Source organism: Eumetopias jubatus, unplaced genomic scaffold (genome assembly GCF_037043125.1).
Source record: "Eumetopias jubatus isolate StellerSeaLion01/CBP00866 unplaced genomic scaffold, mEumJub1_p1.0 scaffold_2, whole genome shotgun sequence".
Lineage (NCBI taxonomy): Eukaryota > Metazoa > Chordata > Mammalia > Carnivora > Otariidae > Eumetopias > Eumetopias jubatus.
In genome coordinates, this window is record NW_028274808.1 from 9756357 (window position 1) to 9772294 (window position 15938).

At 37.3% G+C, this 15938-nt stretch overlaps 1 pseudogene; it reads right to left on the reverse strand.

The window, feature by feature from the left end:
• Positions 1-966: 966 nt before the first annotated feature.
• The window catches only part of LOC114206117 (importin subunit alpha-1-like), a 178175-nt pseudogene continuing 163203 nt past the window's right edge, over positions 967-15938 (reverse strand).

Genomic DNA, 15938 nt, shown 5'->3' on the forward strand with positions numbered 1-15938 from the left:
GCTGATCTTCTGGGGGAGGGGCCTGTTGCCGTGTTTCTCAAATGTCTTTGCTGGAGGCGGAATTGCCCCGCCCTTGTCGGTCCGGGCTAAGCAAGCTGCTCGGGTTTGCTCTCAGGAGCTTTTGTTCCCTGCAAGCTCTCCGTACAGCTTTGGAGGACGACTGTGAAAATGGAGGCCTCCCAATCTCCGCCCCAGAGGAGCTGAGAACTTGGGGCCCCGCTCCTCAGTGCGCCCCCAGAGAAAAGCAGTCACTCCTGTCTCCCCGGTCTCTGGCCGCACTCCGTGCTCACCCGGCCTGTGACCGAGCGTTGCTATCTCTGGCACCCGACCCCGTGTGGAGTCTCCAAACCCAGCAGATCCCTGCGGTGCGCTCCCGCGCCGTTCCTCCCAGGGGAGGAAGGGGAGTCTCCCCGGCTCTGCCGCTTGTTGGGTCCCTGCTGGAGGAGCAGTGGCCCGACTGGGCCGCGGATCACAGTCTATGGCAACCCTGAGCTGAGAGCCCACGCCTCGGCTCCGTCTCTGCAGCCGGCTTCCCCGCTCCGATCCCTGGGAGCTCTGCCGCACTCAGGCACTCCCGGTCTTTCTGTGACCCCGAGGGTCCTGAGACCACCCTGTCCCGCGAGGGTTCCACCCCCCGCTTAGCCACTGGAGCGACGTCCCTCAGCGGAGCCGACTTCTAAAAGGTCCGATTTTGTGCTCCGTGGCTCTAGCACTTGCCAGAAGCAGCTGACAGAGGCTCCCTCATAATAGTTTCATACCTACCTAGCTGAATTCCTGGGACCAGACAAAATTTAGATCTCCTCCTCCTCTGCCATCTTTCTCCTCCTCTCTGTGGGCATCTTGAAACCTCATCTGGAGCTCTGAGCCCCCATTTGGGTTGTCTGACCACTCTCAGACCACCATGCTAGCAGGGTCTGGTTTGACAGTACCAGTTAATCCCAGCCTTCCCACAAACCTTCCATGCCTTCACATGAAGTTGTCTTGAATATCCCCCACTGGTCCAGCCCCTGGACTTCCTTCCTGCCATGTAGAACACAGGAATTCCCAAAGTAAGGCTGATAGAATTCTTGAAATATAAGACATAAGACAGAAATCATGAGATAGAAAATTGAGATGCTTCAATCCACTTAGTTGTAAGGTAGTTCGTTATGCTGCAGTAGGTAACCAGAAGAGTATTGCTTGTATTTTGCTTTGTTTTCCTTTAGCTATTACGGTGCCCATGTGGTAGTGTTGCATTGTGCTTTTAGTTTGCATTTCACTGATGACTAAGAGTGCTGAGCAACTTTCCATATGTTTTGATAATCCTCTTTAGTGAGGTGCTTGTTAATTTTTTTTCTTTTGCCAATTTATATTGAGTTTCTGTCTTATTCTTTGTAGGTTCTAAAACTTTTATGGTAGATTGAACTATGTAAAGTGGGGGATTTTTAAATTTCTCCTCTAATTCCCTTTAATATTGCTTTATTCATCTTAAAAACTTGGATTATTGGCTTCATGTGGATGGAAGATTATGGAGTTAAAATTTAGGATTTAGGATTTCCTTGTATGTATGGGTTCTTGTATCATTTATCTTTTACCACAGTATTCTTGCATAATGAATTACCCTAACCCTAATGGCTCCAAACAACAAGGATATATTTCTAACAAGTGTGTGGACTGGGCACAATTTTTGGCCACAGCTGTACACATTGATGTATCTGCAGTCAGGTGTGGGTCCCCTAGGCAGTTCTGCCGATCTTGGCTCTGCTACCTCAAAAGTTGTGAAAACTCTGCTCCCCTCCATGTGTTTTTCGTGTTTATAGTCCTATTCCTTCATCTGGCTAGGTTTCTTTGGAATGTTCTAATGATAGCTACAGAGAAATAAGAGAAATTGCAAGCACACAACACCCTTTCAAGCCCTTACTTATAAGAAATCTGATGCCTTATTAGGCAAAACACACATATCAGTCTGGTTCCAGTCAGGAGACAAAAATGACATAATTATTTATACAGAAATTTAATATAAATGTTTATGAAGCTATGTTAGGAGACAAACTTATAAAGATGTAAAGATAACAGATACCCTAGAGCATTGAAAGTCATCAAGAAAGAACAAGATTGGAAATAAGGGATCCCCTTCTAAGGCTCGGGATTAAACCTCATTAGAACAGGTGTGGCTTCAGCCCACTTGATGGCAAAGATATACAGTCTAGTGTATATCCAAAGTTTGGAGCTAGTCCAGTTCCCTGGCAATCAAGTGATAACCTTCAAATGTGTAGGTGCGATGAGTCCAGTGCATGGGCATGCAGGGTGAACTGGAATGCCACTGTAGCTGGGAGACTTGAAGTGTGCACAGTCCATGTAGAGGGGCCATGAGGAACAACCACCCAGGGCAGAGGAGAATTGACTGGCAGGCAGACACATCATGTGTGTCATGGTGTCACCCTGTGTATGAAGCACATGGTTTCCACATCAGGGTGCGGGTTAGCCTACCCTGGTGGGATTTTGCGCAGCATGATCCTGTGGGTATGAGGACAGGAGTGTGCCGTGTCTGCATTAGGAGAACTTTGGAAAATAACTCCCCAACATAAAGACAAGCTACAGCCAGTGGGGAGGCACATGCAGGTGATTCATCTTTGTACATGTGTCCCTTCCATCTCTCCATCCAAATTTCTTCTTGTAAGGACACCAGTAAGATGAGATTTGGGTCCATCCTAATAGCCTTAACTTAAATTTTAACTTACTCACATCTCTAAAGGATCTCTCTTCAAATACCGTAACATTCCTAAGCATTGAGGATCAGGGTTCCAGTATACGGATTTTGTGAAAACCTATTTCAGCCCATAACACCTATATAACCGTGATAATTGACAAATTTGAGATTTTATGTAGCATTCATTAATTCAGTAATGAAAATACTTGTTTGTAGCAACAGAATCGGGAAAAACACATAAGCTTAAAAATTGTAGTGTTTTCTTGAACCTGTAGGCAAAGATATTGAATTTCCCAAAGTTTGGAGATATTTTCCTTTTTTCTAAGTTGGTTGAGAGCTAAATGAAAATGTAGCATTAAGTATATCATTATAAATACTTACCGGTTGAAGAGTGTTTCTGAAACCTTCAAGTAATAATTTCCACTTGTTTCTGTGGTCATATCTATTTGAGACGTTTCAAACATTATGGGTACTCTTGCCAAAAAAAAAAAAAAAAGAAATTTTATACCTACACAGAAAATAATGTATACAATTTCAGTGAGTCCACCTATATCTCTAGATAATACCTAGATAAAAATAAAACCTGAACAAGAACTAAAATGTGAACCAAGTAACTAAATGTTCACTTCTCTGTAGCATACTTCTTCCCAATTAAATAAACTACAGGTGTGTAATAATTTAACAGATGCATTACAATTTTTAATTTTTTTCCTGTTGGTACCACTCTTGGTATATTTTCTTTTTATAGTTAAACAATTATATAAGTAGTTAAGTGAGTATTAAGTATGTATTTTATTACCTTAAAATTTTTCACTGTTATTAAAAGTAAATATTAATAAATACTAAGATGATATGGCCACGTTTCCAGCTGTGCATGGAAGAAGCTTGGAGGTTAGACAAACTTTATCCTAACAACATGTAAAAATCTGAACAGACTGAAAATCAACAACTCTTCTTAGATCCATAATAGAAGACACAAGCAAACCATTGCCTCCAGGATAGGAGAGACCAGAAAAAGGGAAAGTCACAGTTAACTGGAGCAGACTCATAGGCTGAAACCACTACAGAAATTAGTGCTGAAGTAGGAAACCCTAACTCATAACTGATGGAAGTACTGGAGGCTCACTGTGGAAAGGTTGAAGATTTAAAAACCTCAGGGAGATTCGGTTATGATGGGGGGAGTGGTGGAGGGGCAAAACATTATGAGATTTACTTCCAGGAGCTCAACCAGATTCCACAGTAACTATCTTAGAAAACTCTCAGGCTTCTCAGGAAGCCCCTTCAGAGACAGGGGAAAAGGAACCATTTTTTAAAGACTTCAGAACACTCAATTCTTACCAAGGCCCATTACCAGGGTAAACTAGTTAATCGAAGCCTAATCTGCTGGGGTATTATTGAAGCTTAATTGACTGGAATGGAAATGTCTAACTCCAGGCCACTCTAGCCAGCCTGTCCCACCTGAGGAAGGAGAAAAACAACAACAAAAACAGAACTTGCCAAGTTCACAGTCCAGAGACACAGGCTCACTAAAAGATTGAGACCTAATCATAGGACAGTAGTACTCTTCCCCCTCCCTCACATCTCACACCCACCTTTCTAATGGCTCATCTTCTGCAGTGTCTTCTAACCAGTGCGTACTCTGTACCTATCATAAAAAAGTTACAAGTCATACCAAAAGGCAAAACACATAATTTGAAGAAACAGAGAAAGCATCAGACCCAGACATGGCATGGATAATGGAACTACCGTATGGGTAGTTTAAAACAACTATGACTAATGTGCTAAGGTCTCTAATGGATAAAGTAGATTGCATGCAGGAACAGAGGGTCAAGATAAGCAAACATAGAAATTCTAAGAACTGAAAAGAAATGCCAGATATAAAAACACCATAACAGAAATGAAGAATGCTTTTGATGCACTGACAAGTAGGCCACACACAACAGAGGAAAGAATCTCTGAGGATATGTCAGAATCTTCAAGCCAAAAAGCCAAGAAAATGGAAACTTAAAAAGAAGAAAAGACTATCCAAGGAATGTGGGTCAATTACAAAAGGTGCAACATAAATGTGATGAGACTATCACAACGAAAAGAAAGAAAAAGAAATATTGGAAACAATAATGACATATTTTTTCCAAATTAATGTTGAATACCAAACCTAGATCCAGGAGGCTCAGAAAAAAAAAAAAAAAAAAAAAAAAAAAAAACAGGAAGTTAAGTGTCCAAAAAAAATTATACCCAGGCCTATCCTTCTCAAAGTACAAAAAAATCAGAGGTTAAGAAAAATTCTTTAAAAAGCCAGTCTATGGAGGAACAAAGATAAGAGTTATGTCTGACTTCTCAGAGATCATGTAAGCAAGAAGAGAAGTGGAATGAAATAATTAGAATGTTGGGGGGAAATCCCACAAACCTAGAATTCTGTACCCTGTGAAATTATTCTTCAAAAGTGAAGAGGAACTGAAGACTATCCGAGACAAACAAAAATGGAGGGAATTTGTTTTCCATGCAAGAAATGTTTAAAAAGTTCTTTAGGGAATAGGAAAATGATACAAGTAGACATCGAGTCTACATAAAGACAGGAAGATCCTTGAAGAAGGAATGAAGTTAAAAACCTCTATGTTTCTTATTCTTGATTGACCAAAGACGAAGTAATTTGTTCAAAATAATAACAATAATGTATTTGAATTTGTATGCTCCTGTATAAATATGCTTATGTATAAGTGAAATAAATGACAGCAATAATATAAGGGTTGGATAGAAAGATGGATACTACTGTGAAGTAGCACAATGTTACTTGAAAGAGAACTTGGATTAGCTGTAAAAGTATATTTAGAAATCTAGGACAACCACTAAAAAAAAAGTAAAAAATGTACATTTGATGTACTAAGAGGGAGAGAAAATGGAATCATTAAAAATGTTCAGTTAAAAATATACAAGGCAGAAAAAAAGTGGAAGGCAATAGGAATAAATTAACACAATAAATAGGAAATGATAACAAAAGTAGGTAATAATAATCCAGTATGTCAATAAGTGGTTTCTCAGTGACCTAAACATACCAATTAAAATTGTCAGAGTAGGCCAGAAAACATAACCCAGCTATATGTTTTCCATAAGAAACCTATTTTAAATATAAAGACACATATTAAAATTAAATGAATGGAGAAAAATATACCATGATAAACACTAATGAAAAGAAAGCAAGAATAGCTATATTAATTTAAGACAGAGCGGACTTCAAAGTAAGGAAAGTTACCAGGGACCAAGAGAACATATTACATACTAATAAGGGGGTAAATTCTCTAGGAAGACCAATAATTACTAATTTGTATGTCTCAAACACCAGAGTTTCAAACTGCATTAAGCAAAACTGATAGAAGTGCAAGGAGAAACAGATAAATCCACTATTAAAGTTGAAAACTTCAACACACTTCTCTCAGAAATGGAAAGATCCAGAAGGCAGAAAATCAGTAAGAACATAATTGAACTCAACAGCACGATCAATCAACTAGATATAAATAACATTATATTCTACTTCATCCAACATGACAGTACACATTTTTCTCCAGCTCACATAGAACATTCATCAGGACAGATCACATTCTGGGCTATAAAACAGGCCGTGGTAAATATAAAGAATAAATATCCTAGAAAGTCTGCTTTCAGATCTTAATGGAATTAAACTAGAAGTCAATAATAGAAAAATAACTGGAAAATCCCCATATATGTAAAGATTAAACAATACACTTCTAAATTAGGCATGGGTCACAGAAGAAATGACAAGAGAAATTTAAAAAAACCTTTGAACTAAATGAAAATACAATTTATCCAAATTCATAGGATGCAGTGAAAGCAGTGCTTAGAGGGAAATTTATAGCATTGAGTAAATATATTAGAAAAGAATATCTAAAAATCAGTAACCTGAGTTTCCGTATTAGGAAACTAGACATACAAAAGCAAATTAAAGTAAGCAAAAGAAGAATAATTGGAGCAGAAATCAATAAAATTGGAAATAGGAAATCAACAGAAAAAAAATCAATGAAACCAAAAATAGGTTCCTAGCAAAGATCAATAAAATTGATAAGCCAATAGCTGGCTAATAAGAACAGAGGATACAATTATTATTAATATCAGAAATGGTTATTATCGCCTATGTGGATAATCTAAAGGAATTGCCAAGAAACTCCTAGAACTAATAAGTGGTTTATAGTAAGGTTGCAGTTAGAAGCAAGGGTTAATAAACAAAAGTCAAAAGCTTTCCTATGTACCAAAGTGAACCAATGGAATTTGAAATTAAAATAATACAGTTTACATTAGCACCCCGCAAATTGAAATACTTAAGTATAAATCTAATAAAAAATGTTCAAGATCTAGGTGAGGAAAATTCTAAAACTCTGATGAATGAAACCAAAGGACTAAATAAGTGGAGCAGTATTCTATGTTTATGGATGGGAAGACTCAATATTTTCAAAATGTATTATCTCAATCAAAATGCAAGAAAGAAATTCCATGAATATTTGCAAACTGATTCTAAAGTGTATATGGAGAGTCAAAAAGACCCAGACTCACCCACACAATATTAAAGGAAAAGAACAAAGTTGGAAGACTTATGCTGTCCAACTTCAAGACCTACTGTTAAGCTATAGTAATCAAAGCAGTATGATGTTCAAGAAAAATTAGGCAAGTAGATCAGTGAAACAGAATAGAGAGCCCAGAAATAGATGTCCCATATTGTCAACACTTTAACAAAGGAGAAAAGGCAATACAATAAAACAAAGGTAGTTTTTTCAATAAATGGTGCTCTAACAAAAGGACACCTACATGCAAAAGGATGAATGTAGATTCAAACCTTACACTCTTCACAAAGAGTAGCTCAAATGGATCACAGACCTATGCGAAATGCATAACTATGAAACTCTTAGAAGAGAACATGGGGGGAATCCTAGATACCTTGGGTATGGTGATGGTTTTTTAGATACAGTATCAAAGACATGATCCATGCAACTTGAAATAACCACGAGATACCACTACACACCTAGTAGCATGGCAAAAATCCCTAACACTGACAATGCAAAGCGGGAGTGAGGATGTGGAGCCACAGGAACTCCCATACACCACTGGTGAGAAGGCAAGATGACACAGCCACTTGAGGAGACAATTTGGTGGTTTATTTAACAACTAAAGGTACTCTTGCCATGCAATCCAACAATCCTGTTTCTTGATATTTACCCAAAGGAGTTGTAAATTTACGTTCACATAAAAAGCCATACACAGATGTTTATGACAGCTTTATTTATAATTGCAAAAAGTTAGAGTGACCAGGATACTCTTCAGGAGGTGAATGGATGAATAAACTGTAGTACATCCAGAGAATGGAATATTATTCAGCACCAAAAAGCAATGTAACTATCAAGCCATGAAAAGACGTGAAGGAACCTTAAATGCATATACTAAATGAAAGAAGCTGATCTGAAAAGGCAAAACTGGCAAGAAAGATCAGTGGTTTCCAGAGGGTAAGGAGTGGGGGCAGTAAGGAGAAATGAATAGATAGAAGACAGAGGATTTTTAGGAGAGTGAAATACTTTCTATGATATTATAGTGACAGATACATATTATTACGCATTTGTCCAGTCCCAAGAATACACAACACTGAGTGCATCCTAATGTAAACTATTTACTTTGGTGATGACGACGTGTTACTGTAGCTTCACCCTTGGTAGCAAATATACGATTCTGGTGAGTGATAATGATAATCAGGAAGGCTATGCATGTGTGGGGGAGTGGAATATATAGGAAACTGCTGTTTTTTCATCTCAATTTTGTTGTAATATAATGGGAAAGTTCCCTTTCACAGCATTTTAATAATCGCAATCTATTTTGGAGACATAAAACTTATAGAAGACTAACACTGTTGCATTATTTTAAATGATGGAATAAACTAAAAACCAAAATAAAAATGTATTAGAGACTGCGTCATACCATGGGATTATAATAGTTTAATCATGTATCTTTTAACCTATAAAAGTGCAATTCTTACATTGCTATTTGGTTTAACTATTCAACAAAGGTGACAGGAGTAGCTAAAAATAAAATTTAACAAAGCATGTGAGTTAGGTCAAATATTAAATACCTCCTATTTTATATATGAGCAGAAATTAAAATTGTATTGCTTTTTGTTAGATGGGGACAAACTTCTGTAGCATACTTATGACCTTTTCAGCTAACATTCTCTTGTCAATATTCATCATTTAATAGAATACTTTACCTGAAACTTCACTTTATTATACTGTGCCTTTACCAATTTATTAGTACCTTGGAAGAATCGTTTATTGAAAATCTGATCTCTTAGGACACCTGGGTGGTAGTCAGTTAAGTATCCAACTCTTGGTTCTGGCTCCGGTCATAATCTCGGGGTTGTGAGGTACCAACCCCGAGTGGGACTTCACACTCAGCACGGAGTCTGCTTAAGTTTCTCTCTCCCTCTGCCCCTCCCCCATGCCCTCTTTCTCTCTTTCTCTCTCTCTCAAATAAATAAATCTTTTTAAAAAAATAAAGAAAATCTGATTTCTTAAATCTTTTACAATTAGAGAGCTTAATAGAACTCTTTTTACCAGTTAAGGAACCAAACCTTGATCTAGGTAGGATTATTTATGAAACGAGGCCCATAATCCAATAAATTCCACCAAATTTCTGCCATGATTCTTAGCATCCGCTCCAAGAGAAAGAAACCAAAACATAAAAAGAGACAATGACAAAACAAACCGTAGTCCATTTAAAGGAGTTTGCTTATTTCGATAGATTCATATGATATTTATGCATTTTTCCCCACATGAAAAAAATCCAAAGTCCTTAAGACTACCAAAGTTCGCACTCTCTTCTCTAGTATGACTCATTTTCATTAATCTCTTCCATTCCACCATCCACCTAACATTTTATTCTACAGTTAGGTTGCTTTTAGGTTTTTGAAAGTTTAATTTTCATTCTGTCTCTCCCTCCCTTCCTCTTCCTTGCTCCTTAACCTTTTCCAGTATTCTTCTCTTACCCAACTAGTAGCAACAAAATCACTGCATTTTGTGTTCTGGCTTCCTTTTCTCCAGAATCTCCATAGACTGCATTCTGAGTGAGATGAGACTGTCTCTTTGATTTGTCATTTTATCTCCAAAGTTTGGAATAGGAGCTGAGCGCAGTAGAAAGCCAATACGTATTTATTGGATAGTTTATATAACATAACTAATGCCTGATATTTTCCTATTAGAGCTCTAATGTAATTAAATAAACTTCCCTGATTAAGTTAAACACCTTTATGTTTAAAACTGTTTCCAACAGTTCTGCTAGAGAGAAGACAATATTACTTGTGTTAAAGCATCTCTTTTCATGGGTGTCTTCCAAGACACCAAGATGCTGTCTCAGAAAAACTCTTAGTATTGGATGCTATTATCTGTTATTACTATTTTAGGAGTAATAGACTTTTTTATATTTCAGAGTAACAGAAAATGCTACATAGAACAGTCTCTGCATTATTAAGGTATTTAATAGAATGGACAGGGAAATTCATTTCTCATGTGTAAGAGCGTTTAAATGTTCATTCACATAATGTTCTCACTCTAAAGGTTAAGATCTGGTTGCTAAACCAACTGACATCATATTATCTTGGGGAAAAAAAGCAGTTTTATAGCACCATAAGGTCAGATTCTAGTTATAATAACTTCATCCATAATGATCCATTGAGGGCAGAGTGAGTTTTATGACGATATCTTCATACTCTGACGAACACTGGTATTTGAACATAGATCTTTAGATATTGGCTGACAAGACTTTACAATTGGAATTATACCTCGAGATTTTTTTGAGATAAATATCTAAATATAAATGTCTTCAGAGTGCTTCTTTAGTAATCTAAGATGTTTTTATACCTGAAGTCCTCCAACTAACTTTATTTTCTAAATAACAAATAACATGGTCTATCCTATAGTACTTTAAAAATATTTAAAATTATATTCTATTCAGAAATTGTTCTCATGAATATGTTTATAAACTTTTGCTCTATGAGTTGGGTTTAGTATTTTGTTCAATGATTTTGCTTTCTATAGTGTGTGTATAAAGGCAATGGACTCTGGGTAAATCGAGGCATACATGTTCCTAAATCATCATGTTTTTATTAAACCACAGTTAGTGTGTACATGGTTGAACTGCCTTTTCTAAAAACAGTATAATGTGTATTCTTTAATTCAGTCTAACAAAACTTGTCTTCCCATGTCTTCCTTGACCAGAAAAACTAGAGAAGTATGGTTGCAGTACAAGGCAGGATATATTTAGTGTGAAATGAACCCAGCAGATGGCATCTTGAGGAGACTCCCCTCAGGATAGGAGAACAAGTGGAGTATATGTCAGAGAGGTAGTCCTGAAACAGGGTTTTAAAGTTTAAGGTTAAAAAATCATTTAAAATTTTGATTTACATAAGCTGTTAAATATTCACTAGGGGCATTTTATCCTTTAATCATAAATCTGTGCCAAGTAGAGTTCATAAAACTGCTATGGCATGTTCCTACTTGTCACCACAATGCAGTCTTAGAAGCCTGACTGTAGAGCAGATTGTTATAAAAATTTTATATTTCCTCATAGGAACAATGTTACAATTTGATGTTATGTGGTAGGCCAAGCATCAGATAAATAATGGACATGACTGAAAAATGTCATCAAACAAGACATACAACTGTAAATTTGTGTAATAATTTTAAATGCTAAAACTATGCTCCGTGTCCTTTGCAGTGGGCACAAATGTACCATACGCTGATAACTCATGGGCCCCAGTGAATCATAAAAATCGAATATATAAAATACAATCCTATTGTATTATGAATTTGAATTATCCACGAGATTTAGTTAATTTTCCACTACTGCTTCTTACTTAGAAGACTGGAGGCACTCCCCCTCCCTACCCCTGCAGCCCATTCCATTAGACTGCAACAGTCACCATGCCGAATGTGATCTATGGTAGTCCAGTTCATCTCATTTACAGATCATTCATTGAATGAGGATACTGAGACGTGTTTGAGACCAAACTGTGGCCACTGTGAGATGGCCCTGTAGAAATCCTATTCCTAAACAGAAGAGGATATGTTATGTGCTCCAACTGACACAACTTGGCCTACCGTTCTTGTTTGTTAGCTTGTTTCCCTCTTGAAAGGTAGTGGCACAGGGGAATGAAAGAAATTTATCTTTGATTACAAAATAAAAATATCTCCATATCTCCTTCTTTCTGGGATATGCATAGAGGTGCCATTGCCAGCTGCTACAGGAAGGGGAAAGGTGAGAAACTGTTGATTTAAAACACGTAAGAAATAAGGGGCATCTCAGTAATGGTTGAGAGCCATTAAGGACTGTCAAAATCAGAAAGTGGTCTTGGGTAGAGACTCTGAAGTACATATGGAATTCGGTATAGAAACTAAGACTAATCAAGGTGCTGACTAAGTGAATAGGGAACTACAGGTTTAAAAGAGCTAAGGGAGCATGTGAAAGCTCTAGGTCTTTCTCCACAGAGGGAATGCCTCCTGGGGCAGCTTTTTGGTCCTGCCTCAGTGGACGTTTGTCTTTCTGCCTAATGGTACCATCTTAAACAGGAGTGAACTGCGTTGGGATGCAGCAAGGTTACACTGGAAGTATTCAGACACTGAATGATTATTGTCAAAAGAATTGCAAAGACAAAAATAAAAAAAAAACAATTGAGAATTGATTTGCTGTTGTGGTCTCACGCAAAAGAACAAGAGTTATTTTTCTACTGAAGATAGATTGATCCCCTTACCATTTGAAGGTTATGGATTTTCCTTGACCAGAAATTACCTCACTTTTAAAAGCGAGACAATCCAAGAAATTTGATAATGATGGTTTGCCTTAAGGGGCGAGGTTTTATGGGTGAGGTGAGGGCAGAGTACCCAAATCCCATACTAAGAGGAGATTTTGCGGAGGGGGCAGAGGAGACAAAAGGGCTAAAGGATGCTGCTAGTTGAGAGGAACCTGTACCCGACTCCAGGGAAATACTTCAGAAGAGGCTGAAATCAGCATCTGATTTATTTTTTTCATTGCTACCTAAATTTGTGTTGCAGGTAATTTTATTTTCTCTAGTTCACTCTCAAAGGTCCTTAGTTTTTCACTTACTGTTGAGTGGGGTGATACCTTGGAGGTTTGTTAGTGAGATTTAATTGTTTTTTATTTTTAAAATATTTTATTTATTTGAGAGAGAGAGAGAGAATGAGAGAGAGCATGAGAGGGAAGAGGGTCAGAGGGAGAAGCAGACTCCCCGCTGAGCAGGGAGCCTGACGTGGGACTCGATCCCTGGACTCCAGGGTCATGACCTGAGCCGAAGGCAGTCGCTTAACCAACTGAGCCACCCAGGCGTCCCAGATAGTGTGATTTTTTTAAAGATGCTCATTCTGAGGAAAGTTGTATTTTTGAAAGATAATTTAAAATAGTTTCTTATGTCTAAAAATGTCTTATTAATTTGACTTAATTTTATATGTAAGATAATGCTAAATTTATTAAACAGAAAAGTAAAGTAACTATACCAAAATATTCTAGGTCCAATAGATAAGAGCGGAAACTAATTGTAAAATTCCCAGATATCTATGATTACTGTGTATGTGGTGCTCAATATATTTACTTCTGGTTTCAGGTATATTTTAAAGAACCCCTGAGTTTCTTTTTAAATTTTGGTCAATATTGCTCTTATATGTTATCAGCTGTTTCTATCTCTAGTACATTCAATATTTTCTGACATCAGCTATCTTCAATCTCTTATATCTTTAATTTCATTTAACCAGAGCAATGTGACTAATAAGCATGCTCGGAGTTCACCTGTCCTCCAGATTAATCACACACGTGTCCATGCACACACGATGCACACGTGCGTGCACACACGGGCACGCGCGCGCGCACACACACACACACACACACACACACAAGCTAAAAGACAAATTTAGGAACTCTTACCTTTTCCCAAACACCAGTTCTGAGTTTGTTACAAACCATCAAGGAACAGGTACGTATGTGCTTTCTCTGCCCTTAATTTTCACGTCTGGTGGAATTGTTTAGTCCAGTGTTATTGTTTTTAATCTTGGAGCTGTCAAAGTCCATCATCCTTTCCCCTCCTTTTGTTTTTCTTCTCTAGAGCATTTGACGCTGTAACCACTTCTCTGAAAGTCAGTAGTCCTCTCTCACAACTTCTTTGGTACTTCTGCTTCCCATGCTTACCTTCACTCTTTGTGACAGCCTGTCATGGGTATCCCCCAATATTTGGCACTGGTTTCTCTTTTTCAGCCTGGTCACCCTTAGTGATCTTGTGTGCACAAAATTGGTTTTTGTTTATTTAGAGAGATGGGTCCCAAAATATGCATCCTTGGACTGACTTTTGCAAGACTCCTATTCCCAATGTCTGCTGGGAATTTCTACCTACTTACCCTTACAATGGCTTTCTGTCAGAGATGCAGCAGGAAGAAAGCAAGTCTATCAGTCCAAATCCTACCTGTTTTCTCAAAGTCAGTTGAGATATCAACCCTACTGTGAAATCCCTCTAATTAAATAAGCTCTCCTTCATTTGGGCTACATTGTACCAATTTCTAGAATATCACCAAATTTATTCTTAAACTTGCTTAGTAAATGTGTTTATATCACTCTAACACCATTTCAAAATTTACTGAAGGGAAAAAAATTCAGAAACAGTAAAGTCATTAAATATTCAATTAGAAGCCATTTTAGTAATATGCATATATATGTATATATTACAGTTAGGCTAATATAAATGGCTCAGAATTTTTTTCATTAGAATCTGTGAAAATCTAATAGTGTTATATATAATGACCTTAAGAGCTACCAATATAAGATTGGCTTTATTTTGGAAGTATATACACCATATATAGAAGGTTTTATTTCCTGCAGATATTTGGTCAATATATTTAAAGCTAAATCCTATAATTCTAAATATTAAAGTGTAAGCTAGGCATTTTCCTTTGATATAAAAAGGAGACCAGCTTTATGTGAAATGCATACACTTCACAGAAATTCTCAGTTATTAGTGTTGCTACAAATTTTACATTTTAATAGCACACCAGAATCAGGGTATGCACAAAAGTGGTCTCCATAAAGAATAGGTAACAACTTTATGTGGCAAAATATGGGGTTGTCTTTTTGTTCTCTCTATGTTCATTTATATCTCAATGCTCTTATATGATTTCACTGTGGGGGGAAAAACCCAAAGCACATATCATGCTCACTGCTAACTGGAATCTTTGTTCATGTTTTCTTTATCTGGTTTTTCATTCCAACTCAATATGCTATTTCATTATTTCAGTACGGTGTAGTATCATATTATGAATCACTATCAATAGCCCATATGGCCTCTTCATTCATGTAAGTTCAAACTAACGGTGTCCTATCTCAACACGCTTTACTTCCAACTGTTGTAATAATGATTTTGTTGTAACATACCTATTATTGCCAGCTACCAGATGATGTATTTATATATTTATTACAACAATTATGACTGTGGGCAAATGGCATCTCCTTAAATGTGACATACTTGTGTACTATACAACTCTCTCAAGAGTTTGAAGAGACCCTCAGCTGGGCAGTATTTTGCAGATTCTGACTCTTGGTTTCTTCATTTGTTAAATGATATTGGTGCCTATCTCCTAGAGATTTTGCAAGCACATGTGACAGCATTCCATCCCAACATTTAGCATAAAATCATTATTTAATAAATCTTACTTTTCTCTTTTTCCTAACAGTATGTAAGAAATTTACAAAGGCAGGAAGGGAAAAATGAAGAGGGGGAAATCGGAGGGGGAAACGAACCATGAGAGACTATGGACTCTGAGAAACAAACTGAGGGTTCTAGAGGGGAGGGGGGTGGGGGATGGGTTAGCCTGGTGATGGGTATTAAAGAGGGCACGTACTGAATGGAGCACTGGGTGTTATACACAAACAATGAATCACGGATCACTACATCAAAAACTAATGATGTAATGTATCGTGGTTAACATAACGTAATAAAAAAAAATTGGTGTTAAAAAAAAAAAAAACTCACTTTCTCCAGGAATCTTTTCCTGGGATTCTAACACCCAGATCGGTACAATTTTTCTACAAAGTGCCATATGGTAAATATTTTAGGCTTTGTGGGCTGTATAGGTATAACCTCTGCTGTGACTCATTGTATCATAAAAGTTGCCATGGACCAGACAATATACAAATTAATGAGCATGAC